General features: G+C 34.0%; 1 pseudogene; it reads left to right on the forward strand.

The window, feature by feature from the left end:
- Positions 1-804: 804 nt before the first annotated feature.
- LOC126722409 (cysteine-rich receptor-like protein kinase 27) lies at positions 805-13,063 on the forward strand (annotated as a pseudogene).
- The last annotated feature ends 1,273 nt before the right edge of the window (positions 13,064-14,336 follow it).

Below are 14,336 nucleotides of genomic sequence, written 5' to 3' on the forward strand. Positions count from 1 at the left end.
TTTCGCTGCTACTTTTGCCTTAGCTAGATAAATGAGGTATATACAGAGTAACTTAGTTGAGTATAAATCAACCAAATATACAGTGTGGCTATTCAAGTACTGCTGTCCAATTGCAATATTCAGAGTTTAGAGGACATATATAAGGTGTAGGGGACAAAAGATTTTTATGTTCTAGTTTACCAAGACTAGTAAATTTGCTAAAACAAGATTTACAAGCAGCCATTTCATTCGTTCTACGCCAACTGTGGTGTGAAGATGGTGAGAAGTTTCACTTGCTAGTTGATTGAAAAAGATAATGGTCCTCGGTCACCACAATGACCTCTGACGTATGAGATATGTAAACCAAAAACAAACAAACAAAAAACCTATCTTATACGCAATCAAGAATTCAATAATTACGGAAAGTGTACACGTATAAGACTGAAAAATCAGCACTGCCCTGCAGCTGCCTAGCAAGTCAGCCCTCTATCAGTCTTCTCTGCATATAGCCAAACTCTCTCGTGATTCAAGGATATATACAATGTATGCTAACAGATCTGATCATAGATACTAACAATAAGCATGCTGTTACGTCTTCAAATCTAAGTTCATGTCAGAGACCAAATTTGACTTAATCACTCTCAAATAATTTATCAAGATGACGCATGTACTAACACCAAGAAATTTTTGTTGTGTTCTTGATGTTGATATTATCCCACTTCCACGAACTTTCGTTCATCTATTTGAGTGGAAACTACTTGTTACTTTCTTGTAGAAGATAATACTTTTCATCATGACCACAAAAACAAGTTCATATTATCTTCATCCACAGCTAGCTATGGAAGTTTTCTAGTATGTACTAGTGCAAAAAATTCCTCTCTACCTCCAATGGTAAGAGGATTGACATTCAGTGCAGGACTCACAGCCCTTATTGCTCTTGCACTAGTCCATGAAACACTCAGTGCTAATGATCATTACTGTCCCCCTTCTTCCTGTGGCAATATCCCCAACATAAGCTTTTCTTTTCGATTGAAGAGCGATCCAGAAATCTGCGGGGACTCAAGGTATCAACTGTCATGTGAGAACAATCGATCGGTGTTACACTTATTTGCTGGAAAATACCACGTACAAAAAATCAATTATAATAACTACACAATCAGGGTTGCAGACTCTGGTAGACACAACGACAATTACTTCTCCACCACCCCGAGTTATTACTTATATCGCTATAATTTCAGTAATGGATATCACTCTAAATATACCACTTATCAGCCGAAGTTAGCAAAGTCGGAGCCGTATGAGTATCAGTGGATGAATTCAAATATGGAGTATGGGAATCCTGAACTATCAAGGAATGTGGTTTTCATGAGCTGTGATAAACCAGTGAATTCTCCTTACTATTTGGACACTTCTACTTGCATCGACAACTCTTCTAATTATATATCTCGTTCCAAGAGGTATAGATATGTTAAAGTTGGTAAAACGAATGCAACCGAAGTGACTGACTCGTGCCAAGTAGAGAAGATAACTCGGACATCGTGGCCAAGAAATGATGACCATAATGTATCCTGTAAAGATGTCCACAATGAATTGGTATATGGTTTTGAGATTTCATGGCTCGGAGGTAATCGTAAAAGTTTTTGCGAAAGAAAGTACAATTATTGCAACCTCAATGACACGAACCATGTTCAATGCTTCGGTGAGTTCAATGATGAGTAAATAATACGATAAAGGCCACAACACTTTCCTGTTTCTAATTTAAATAACATGTTCAGCATTATTTTCCTGTATTTCCCCAATTTTTTTTTCTTCCCCAAAAGCTGATGATATTCGTTTTCTTTGTTAAAGCAGGAATCTTTGACAGACTGAACAGATTTTGCACGCAACAAGGAAAATTTGTATGCATAGGTAAGGTATCGGCACAAGTTTTTTATTTTTATTTATTATTTTTTTTACAACGTAAGATACATAGGCAATTAAGGATTTAAATTTTTTGTGAGTGCTTGATGCATGATAACACAAGAGTAACCATGTGCTTGATCTCCACCTTTACCCCTTCATTTAGATCTCAAAAACTATGAGAAAAACAAAAACGATCGAGTACTATTGAAATTCTTGTTTGTTGAGATGGCTTTAATCAAAGTTCAAGCCAAGTTGAAGCAAAAATTACTTGCAATAATTATCTGAGGGTGATTATTAAAAAACTTAACTTATACAAAATCTAATAAAAAGAAAGCTTCACACATTGATAACAAAAAACAAAAAAAAACACACACACACACACAAACACATAAAATCTTACAATTTCTCTCTACAAATTTTTATATTTTGAAATCTTTACATGATAGTCTCATTATCAATCTTCTCCCAAAAAAAAATGTCTTATTATCAATGTTGCAAGCTATATATATTCAAAAGTTTAGTCAAATAAAATATTTCTTAAACTTTTTCTTTTTATTTGTAAAGACCGTAATATATTGTTAAGGAGACCAAAGTTTAAGGATAAAATTTGACTACAAACTTAATTGTAGCCTAAAGTAATAACTCTCACTAAAAAAATTAATATTGCTAAATATTTTGAAAATCTAACCATTGAATTACATGTTCTCTGTGTTCTTAAAACACATGCCGAATTTCATGTCAATTGGATATTATTTACTATTCGATCCATAAACTTATTTTTTATGTATAATAAACTCAAAATTTAAACATTTGATTGATGACCTAGTTATTAATCTTTAATATTCTTAAAATTTTGTAAATATGAGGGATATAAGAAGAAAATGTAATTAAACGTTAGAATTTTTAAATTCATATCCAATAAAATATATATATATATATATATATATATTGAATGGACTTGTAACTTCAGTTTACAACCATCCTGGACTCTATGTAGAGTCGCCCCTAATCTGAAGTACTGAATATATGTATACTCCTTGCCATATATATAGTATGTGAACCACAGAATCTTTGAACTTATTACTATAAGAGGAAGATATTGATGCATGAGATTCTTTCTCATCTACCATGCATAGAGGTGTAGAAAAAATCTAAGTATGGCACAATTGATAATGTTAAAAGTTTAGCTGTTTATGTATACATGAGTTTCTAATCTGGCCTTTAACTTCTTTTGATTTTAATGGATATTCGTTTTTTCCTTTTCAGCTGTGCCCTACGCTTTTATTACTCCTTCTCTGATCCTCCTCATCAGTAAGAACTTCTTACCTTCCTCTTTCCTTTTGGAAGATCATTTCGTTTAAAACGAAGGATGAAGAATAATTGGCCAACCTTTACACAATTCTCTTTATAGTTCAAATCAGTGTGAATTTAAATTTAATCCTATTGTTTGAAAAGTTTCAATTAAAGTCCTACATTATTTTAAATTGTTTCAAATTGTCCCTCAAAAAGATCATTGTCAACTAAATGTTCTGAAAAATCAAATAAATTGTGCATAAAGACCCGTCACACATCAACTCAAAGTGATATTTTATAAACAGAAAAAAAAAAAAAAAAAAAGACCCTCACAAAATGTTCAGTTCGTCATTAGATTGTATTTATTTGCTAGGATTATCTAAAATAATTTTGAAAGTTCTTTTGAGCTAAATGTTTTATATGATTCACATGGAAGCATTTGTGATATCTATAAACGTTTTAAATATAAGTTAGATGAATTTCCGTTAGTTTTTGTTAATAATAATTCAATGAGGGGGCAAAGTGAATTGATTTAAAAAGTTTATTGTTTCAATTATTGTGGGCTGATTAAAACTAGTCCCCCGTGGACCTCCAAGAAATAGAGCTAATAAGTCTCACACAATTTATTTATAATTGTACGACAGGGAATAATCACTCTATAATGGGAAGCTCAAACAATTGGTTTCATTGACAAAAAACATATTACAATGGTATCACTAGTACAATTTTCTCTACCCTCACCTGTACCTGTGGTGCTTTGTACTCTCTCATTTGCCCTAGGTTGCCTCCTTTCTTTTTCAGATTCTGTATGTTTTTAGACCCCTTAAACACAAACAGATTAACCTAGTTATTTAACCAAGTGATTAACTTAGGTAAATTATACAGATCTAGTTTAACATAGATAAATCATATCATTGAAACAGTGCAGAAAATAAAGAACACAACAATATGATAACCCAGGAAAACCAAACCGGTAAAAAACCTGAGAAGGATTTAACCTAACTATCCTCAAGGTAAAATAGATCCATTATGAAAGAATTGAAGTTTTACAATAGCGACTTAGACTACTAACATCCTATTGCTACGTACATCGAGTAGAAAACTTACTACCAAGACCACGTGACAACTTCGAGTCCACAGACTACTTCTTTCTTGGATTCACAGCAACCACAAGTACTCCCACTTGTATTTTCTTTACGCTCTTTACGTAGCAACTGAAACAATCACCAAGTTCTCGACATCAATCTCGATCTTGATAACTCTAAGTATGTATGAAGACAAACACCTTTAGATATCACAAGAGATTCATACACACAACATAAACAACTACCATAAAACGTGGTTAGGGTTTTTCCTTTTATACTTAAGGCAAAACATAAAACCCTACACGTCATATGGGCTTGGGCTGAGTTGGAAAACTTTGCAGAAAAACAATTTGCACGAGCTTCGATCGATCGAGTCTAATTTTCGATCGATTGAGTTTTGCAGATTTACACAATAAATCCTGCAGTACACTTGATTCCAACTTTACACAAAAACACACTTTGAATAGCTTAAATCTAGACTAAATGTTTTGATCATGGTTTGCCAACATTACACATTAAAATTCTAATACATTAGTTCCTAATTCCTTAGAACCTAACAAACTCCCCCTTTGGCAATATGTGACAAAATACATAATAAAACAAAATGCTCAAAGTTACAAAAACAGCCCATTAAAATATAATTGCCAACCAAAAACAATTCAACCTAACTATTATCTATCAGTTGCAAGTGTAGACAGCAGCACGACTGAATCAACCTGTATATTCCTGAAACACTCAACAAATACATAAACGCATGTGTGGAAAATACAAGTAAAACAAAATAAATTTTTGATTCACATAACATAAAATAAAAGATATATATCATGAATAACCTCATAAATATAATTAACAGCCAATGTAGCACAATGTGAAACAAGAAACAGAAATAAGAACATAATGTCTCCCCCTATCATATACAACTCATAAAAAATAAAGACATCATGAGCCAAAAAAAAATGTACAATGTGAAGCATCTAGATACAATCTAAAGCTCCAAAGCTCTTAAACAAAAAATCTCCCCCTATTGCCATCCATATGTACTTCCCCTTTTTGTGACGAATTGCCAAAGGGCAATCAAGACTCATCATCAAAAGGAGGTGGCGGAGGTGACCGTCTAAAGCTTGCCAAATTTGCATGCAAAGCTTGAAGCTCTGTGAGTACATCCACGAAAAGCTAACCATGAGCCACCTGAACAGTCATGACAGTGTCCAACATGCGACGAATGCTAGAATCATCCGAAGTAGAAGGTGGAGGAGCAGCAGCAACAGTTGGATCAACATACTCATCGACAGTCAAATCGCTTGAAGAAGGAGGAGGAAGAGTTGCAACACCCAAAGAAGACTCAACTCTAGGGCGTTTAGAGCTAGCTCGCATCTGAGCAGCTCTTTGCCTAAAGAAGGTGGCACCTATAGAAGTTATAATGTGTACAGACTCAGAAGCAAGAAACTCATCTAAACCAAAATGCAATAAAATCCGATGAATAAAAACCGGGAAGAAAAGAACATGAGTAGAAAAACCACTCCTATGAACCTCAATCAAGGATCGAATGAAAAGATAAGGAAAACTCATAGGAGCATCTGTCACAAGGACATACAAAAATGCACATCTCTCGATAGGAATGGTGTGCAAGTGAGAGATGGGCCAGATAGAATGGCAAGAAATCTGAAAAAACAAGTAATGAATCTCGGTCAACTCATGAGAAGTGATTTGAAGATCAGTACCCCACTGAATGGAAGTACCAGTCAGATATGACATAATGTCATCAAGTGGAGGTGACTCATCATAAGGGTACACAGGCTATTGTACCTTAGGCACCCCAAGAGCAGAGGCCACTACCGAAGGAGTAATGACATACTCTTCACCTCGTATCTAACTCTTCACAAACTGAGTGTTGGAATCATTGGAGTGGACAGAGAGGTTCGAGTAGAACTCTCTAATCAAGGTAGCCGGAGGAGGATCGTCTATATCCATCAAAGGCAACTAGCCCCTACGCTCAAAATTTCTCCAAATGATTGGGTCAAGCTCATCTAAAATAACTTTTCTCTCAGCCCACACAGATCTAAGAATGTTCAACTTCTCATATGTCTCCTGGTTTTTCTCACTAAGAAACCTCTCACTATCAAAAGATGGAGTAGAAGAGGAGGTGGATGTTCTATGGGCTCTAGTCTTCTTAACCATGATGCTAAGGATTGGAAAGGATAGATGGAAAAGAGAGAAAAGAAAAAAGAAAGAAAAAAAACCAAGGGCAGACTACATTAGACATGGTTAAAGCACAACAAAAAAATAAAAAAATAAAAAATTTATATGATGCATGAATAGTATTAACACATGATGCATGCTCTAATGCATTGAGAACAACTCAATTAGACTTTAAAAACACAAAATTGGCTTGAACATAGAGTTTATAACAAAAACCCCAAATTTTGAAAACCCACTTTCAAAAAACCCAACAAATTGATCAATTTATCATTACACAAGTTAGATAACAGTATATAATGACAAAATAAATCAATAACACAAGCCAATTTCACTAGATTAAGCTTAATTGAACAAAATCCCCAATTCGGGTTGTTTTAAGCCCTAGAGTTTCAAAATCTTCCCAATTCATCAAATTGATCAAATTAAACCATGAAGAACCTGTTTACACATTGATCAATTTGGACAAAAAACATCTCAAAAATAAAAAACCCCAAATTCCTATAAGTTTGAAATTTTCCCTTAAATGCATGAAAAATGAGATTACACTAAAAAGGAAAGGGTAAAAAGGTCTTATTGGTGTTAGACGACAAAAACCTTGAGAAAAAATTGAGGGAAAAACGACAAAAATTTGCTTGAGTTGGATTGGTCGAAGAGAGAGAGCCAAAAAGCTTTTTGAAAAATTTTGAAAGAGTGAAGAACACGTGAAAAGCTTATGTTTTAAAAAACTCTTTGAACAATTTTCGATCGGTTGAAAAATAGGTTCGATCGATCGATCCAACATCAATCGAGTAGCGATCGAGTTAGGAAAATTCAAACCAAATTTTTAATCACAATTTTGATCAGTCAAGCAACAGGTTTGATTGATCAAAAATCTGGAAAAATCAAAATTTTGAAAAACAGAGCATTTTAATGTAAAAACTCCTCAAAGCACAATGTTTTGTGAATAAAATGCAAGAGTATGGGATGAAAAGTTATTCAAAAACGCTTGAATTTAACCCAGATCTTCCAAAAACAAGATTTTCAATCAATTTGTCCTAAAATCTCAAACTTTAAACACATTTTGCATTAAAATCAAGAAATTTTTAATCTTGGATGGCCACAATAAGATCACACACAATATAATGTACTAAGTTTAGCAAAGAGTAACTTGTGTAGTGTGTGCAACTAATAAAAACTTGAGATACATGTGAGGTGATAAGTAAATAGTGATCAATCACAATTTCTACAAAATTCATCACATAAATTTGAAAGAGACAATCACCTAAAGAGGTACATCATATAACTCTCACATATCCTAGAATAAAAGCTTGCAATCATGTAAGTTTCTTGATTTGCCTCATAATGTACACACCAATTTTATTTGATTTGAAACTTATTAAAATAGCCAAGATAATGTGCACACCAATTTTATTTGATTGTGAAGTAATTATAGTCCAATAATGTACACACCAATTTTAGCATTTAATCTGAGGCTACACCTTATTTTTTTTTTGTGCATGTGCTACACTTTCTTGAGTACAAAATTTTATGATATGCACTAAGGTGTTCATGATTGGCTAGTAAACAGTGGTGAGATGATTATTTATGCATTTCTCATTAAGTTCAAGTTCAACAATCAAACGCATGTGACTTCAAGATCAAGATCATGTGATCAAAAACTATAAACAACTCCCACACAACATGCACTACAAAGTTCAAACTAGTAAAGTGCAATAAAATAAGCTCATCCAAGCTAAACAAGGTACATAAATATGTTATGTAAAGATAATATGGCTAACCTTGATTTCAAATCCAAGAAAATAATGCAAAACACATTTTTCTTCCCTTTTCCTCTTTTTTTATTTTATTTTATTTTATTTTTATTTTAAAAAAGAATAACAAAAATAACCTAGTATGGAATGCATGAATGTTATGCAATGCAAATCCTAGAAGAGAACAAAGAAAGTAAAACAATAAAGAGGAATGGTCATAAAGAATAGAGAGATGAAGCACAAGGACCATGTCAGAAAGACTCAATTAGATCGAGCTTTTTACATCCAAAACTTTTGAGATACAACTCTTGCATTGGAGTTATTATTCATATTAGAATGCTAAACAACTCCAGGATTGGAATAAACGTTTAAAGCCTTTACCAATTCACCAATAAGTACCATAGAATCTTGTGCTTGAGGCATAGGTACTTTTGGCTTATTTGCTCACTTAGCAGCTTGGAACTTGAAACAGTTTGGACGAGTGTGCTCAGACTTTCCACAAAAATGACAAACCCATGCAGGTCTATCATGCAACTTGTCCTTAGGAGGGTTAGGAGTCTTAGGTTTAGACTCTTTGAGATCAACCCTAATCTTCCTAGGAGGTGTAACTTCTGTTGGTTCGACAATCTCACTCATGGGAGGCTCAGAAGAAAAAACAAAATTTGTGGAATGATTCTTAGGCACAAAGATGCTATCTTCAAAACCTAGACCAGTTTTGTCTAAGGGAAACTTTTGAATACTCAATATGTGTTCAAGTTTAGAATTAGTAGACCTATTCGATGGTTCTCTAGCAACAGATAATTCAAGTTCCAAATTTTTAACTTTATCAAGCAACAACATGTTCTCAGTTTTCACCTTATCAAGCAATTCATTAGCATCAAACAATTTCAAGAGCAAATTCTTCTTATCAAGTTCAAGAGAAGCAATTTTCTATAAGCCTAAATCAATATTCATAGCATCCTTTGCAACAACCTTGCAAAACTTATTATAGACTTCTTGCAAATCAGCATTCTCAAAGAGTTCCCCATCAAAAGGGTTCTCATCAACCACAACACTTTCATCAACTACAGCAGTAGCTGTGAAAGCAATGAAGTTTCCATCCTCATCACTACCAAACTCATTATCAGAAACTTCATCATCACTAAGGGTTACAGCCATAGCCTTACTCTTTGATCTCAAGAATGTAGGACATTTTGATTTCACATGACCATACCCTTGACAACCAAAACATTGTTGACCCATAGAATTATTAGAGGTTTGACTTACTTTCTCTTTAGGTTTTTCATTATTGTTCACCTTAGTGGGTTCATTCTTCCTAAAATTTCTAGGTTCAACATTGTTTTTACCTCTTTTCCTTCTGTTATTGTTCCTAAGAAAGTTTCTAAAGTTCTTGACAAGGTAAGCAATCTCTGTAGCAGAGATTTCGTCATCAAATCCATTCCCTTCAACATCATCAACTGATTTAAGAGCCATTAATTTTGATTTGTTTGTCTTGGGTAGGTCTAACTCATAGGACTGGAGAGATCTTACAAGTTCATCAACAGGGATAGAATCCACATCGTTGCTCTTAGTTATGGCAGTCACTTTGGGTCTAAAGTCCTCAGTCAAGGATCTAAGTATCTTCCTAACAATTTTAGGTTGATCATAGATTTCACCCAAATTATAAGCAGAGTTAACAATATCATTCAATTTAGCATAGAATTCATCGACGGACATTCTAATACTTTCAAATCTAGTAGTTAACTGCTGCAATTTGTTAATCTTAACTTCCTTTGTGCCTTCATGCACAGTTTGGAGAATATTCCATGCAATATGAGCAACCTCAACATTAAAGATTCCTCCATAGAAACAGCATTAAAAATAGCATTCATGACTTTGCTATTAAAAGCAGCTGCTTCTTTCTGAGAAGTTTGCCACTCACTAACTGGAGTAATGGGCTTCTCCTATCCGTATTCAACGGAATTCCAAACTCTCTCATCAATAGATTTCAGGAATGCTTTTGTCCTTACTTTCCAGTAGGCATAGTTGTTTCTATCAAAGTGAGGTGGGATCACAAGAGAGTGACCGTGTTCCATGACAACAGGGGTCAAGGATCAACTCTTAGATCAAAGGATCTAAATACTAGAGCTAACCCACTCTGATACCACTTGTACATTTTTAGACCCTTTAAACACAAACAAATTAATCTAGTTATCTAACCAAGTGATTAACTTAGGTAAATTATATAGATCTAGGTTAACACAGATAAATCATATCATTGAAACAGTGTGGAAAATAAAGAACACAACGATATGATAACCTAGAAAAACCAAACTGGTAAAAAACCTGGGGAGGATTTAACCTAGCTATCTTTAAGATAAAACAGATCCACTATGAAAGAATTGAAGTTTTACAATAGCGACTTAGACCACTAACATCCTATTGCTACCTTGAGTATAAAACTTACTACCACGACCACGTGACAACTCCGAGTTCACAAACTATTTTTTTCTTGGATTCGCAGCAACCACAAGTACTCCCACTTGTGTTTTCTTTAAACTCTTTATGCAGCAACTGAAACAATCACCAAGTTCTCGACATCAATCTTGATCTTGATAACCCTAAGTATGTATGAAGGCAAACACCTCTAGATCTCATAAGAGATTCATACACATTGCATAAATAACCACCATAAAACGTGGCTAGGGTTTTTTCCTTTTATATCTAAGGCAAAACATAAAACCCTACACGTCATATGGGCTTGGGCTGAGTTGGAAAATTCTATAGAAAAACAATCTGCACGAGCTTCGATCGATCAAGTCTAATTTTCGATCGATCGAGCTTTGCAAATTTACACAATTAATCCTGCACTACACTCGATTCCAACTTTATACAAAAACACACTTTGAGCAGCCTAAATCTAGACTAAATGTTTTGAACATGGTTTGCCAACATTACACATTAAAGTTCTAATACATTAGTTCCTAATTCCTTAGAACCTAACAGATCCTTTATCTTTTGCCTCTCCACCCCCTTTTATAGCTTCAATCATTGCTCTTATCACAACAACTATCCTGTTGCTTGCTAGAGCCTGAGGGATATTTTTTTCAATTTTATCGGATTCCTCCCCACCATTATCTTGGAACTCTTGACTTTTGGGGGTTGTTTGTACTGTTTAGGCTGTTTTACTTGTATTTAATGCGGCAGAGGTGAGGTAAGAGCCCTATCATTAATGTGGAGATAAAGATCTTCAACCTTCTTATATGTTTTAGAACTTTCCTGTGGTTCTAGGAATCTTTTGGAAGTCATATGTGGATTATCCGTATAGCATACCTCGGGTAAGTTGGCACCTTACTTTTTCCACGGGAATGGTTCAGCTTCCTCTTTCTCACAACCTGTTGTATTCTAGGACTTCTCTCAAACATACAGGCTTGGCCCAATTTGCTCCCGTGGCCCAATCCATAATTGGGCCTAAGGCCTACATGGGGATTCTTCTAGTCCCCACGATTAAAATTTTAAATTTTGTATATTTAATTTGAAACCAACCTCAAAAATAGGAGAAATTATGTAAGTTATCATAAATAATTTAGTAGTGGAGACAAGATAAAAATACTACACTTGAAACAAAGCCTATTCAAGCTTAATAAAAAGAATTTAGCATGCAGTGATTCACTTTGTAGCAAAAGGAAGCAACTAGTTGATAACGGTGTAGCAACATCACTCATTTCTAATGGGTTTTTTGATGATGATCCTGCAGTGATACACCTTGCACTAAAAGTTTTATTTGGGACTCCATTTGTGGTTGCATTTTTAATTTATAAATGGGGTAGGAGGAATTTGTCAATGTATGATGCTATTCATGAAGATTTTTTGCAAACCCACAATAACCTCATTCCCATAAGGTACTCCTACCCAGAACTAAGGAAGATGACCAACGGTTTCGCGAAGAAATTGGAAGGAGGCTATGGCTCTGTATTCAAAGGAAAGCTTCAAAGTGGTCATCTTGTAGCTATAAAGATGTTGGATAAGTCCAAAGCCAATGGCCAAGAATTTATTAGTGAAGTTGCAACAATTGGAAGTGTTCACCACACAAATGTTATGCAACTCATTGGCTTTTGTATTGAGGGACTAAAGCATGCTCTTATATATGAATTCATGCCTAATGGTTCTCTCGATAGATACATTTTTTCTCAAGAAAGAATTATCCCCTTAAATATTGAGAAAATATATGAGATTTCTCTTGGAGTAGGTCGTGGGATTGAATATCTACATCAAGGATGTGACATGCAAATTCTACATTTTGATATCAAGCCTCATAACATTCTTCTTGATGAGAACTTCATCCCAAAAGTTTCTGATTTCAGGCTAGCAAAGCTGTATCCTCCAAAAGATAGCATAGTTTCTTTAACTGCTGCAAAAGGAACACTGGGATATATGGCTCCAGAGTTGTTCTATAAGAACATTGGAGGCGTCTCCTATAAAGCTGATGTTTATAGTTTCGGCATGTTATTATTGGAAATGGCAAGTAGAAGAAAGAACTTTAATGCATTTGCAGACCACTCAAGCCAAATTTACTTTCCAACTTGGGTCTAAGACCAAGTTTGCGAAGGAAATGGCATAGTAATGGAAAATTCAATAGAGGGGGAGAAGGAAAAAATTAAGACGATGATCATAGTTGCATTATGGTGCATACAAATGAAGCCTAGTGATCGACCTTCAATGAATAAAGTTGTAGAAATGCTTGAAGGAGGAGTTGAATACTCACAAATGCCATCCAAGCCTTTCCTATCATCACTAGGGGATGTAGGAGACAACTTAAATCCAACTTGCTCATCAATTCAATTAGGTGAATCAAGTCAATCAACTCAATTTTAAATGCAAAGCATTTGATATGTCAATCGACTAATTTACATGGGAAAGTTTTAGGAATTTTAGGTGTTGGCTAATTCCTCAACAAATTTTCTTGTAATCTCTACAAAAGTTTACATGCAATGACAAAGTTTTAAGGTTATTGTTTTCAATGTCATTTATAATCATGTGGTGTAATCAAAGATAAAGTCTGATAAATACTATCACTATGCAAGTCTAGAGATTTTTGGTAAAGTGAAATCAAGATCGATCATTTGTTGAACAAAAAGTTCGCCTAATGTTGTTATGATACTTCCTTTCACCCTCAAATAGCTTTCTAAATAGTTATTAAATTCATTAAAAACTTTTTTACTTAATTGATATTTTCTTGTGTTTCCAACGAAAATATCTAGAGTATTAATTCCCTTCCCATCACCTTATCCAATTTTGAAAAGAAAAAAAGATAAAAAAAAAAAGAGTTTCAATTAGCTTAATTGGAAAGAATTCATATTCTCAAATAAGCGACTTAAATTTGAATCTTGCTTACACCAAAACAAATTGGTGTCTTTTTTCCAAACCTATAGAATCTATCTTACCCCGCTCCTCGTTCGCCCACCCCCCCCCCCCCCCTCCCAAAAAAAGTATCCATCATTAAAAAAAAAAAAAAAAAGATTAATAAATTCATCTTTAAATTTAGTTCATATCAAGTTAGGGACTTTGGAAAAAGATAGGGAAGTTTCATTTATTCAATTCTGATAACATTGTTTCAAGGGAAACTAATAGATAGTATGAAATTCCACAAGGAGAAAAGAGAAGTGAAGATAAGAAAAATAGCTACTTTGAATTGATTGAACATGACAAAGTGGCCAAAATGCTCCCATTCCATTTGTCATATTTTAAATTATCATGGATCCATGATGTTTTATTCAATGTCATGCACATCATGGGATATAGTGACATTTTATTGTAACTTTGGTAATTATTCGAAAAATAATGTAACTTTGAGGTATGTTAAAAATTGTTTCTTTAAATTCATAATTTTCCCACCCTAAGGAGCTTGTTATCCAATTATCTAAGTAATAAAAATAAAAGTAAAAAATCACACAAACATGTTCAAGTACACCACATACACACATGTTTTGGAATGTCCATAAATTTTCTAAAATTATAAGTGTTCTAGAAAACATATGCCTATAGATTTTTGAAATAATATTATTTGATAGCATTTGTGTCACTTTTTATTTTTAAAAGACTTTGAAACTTTCAAGATGAAACTAGCCTCAAAACACAAACTCACACC

The sequence above is a fragment of the Quercus robur genome, chromosome 4 (genome assembly GCF_932294415.1).
Source record: "Quercus robur chromosome 4, dhQueRobu3.1, whole genome shotgun sequence".
Lineage (NCBI taxonomy): Eukaryota > Viridiplantae > Streptophyta > Magnoliopsida > Fagales > Fagaceae > Quercus > Quercus robur.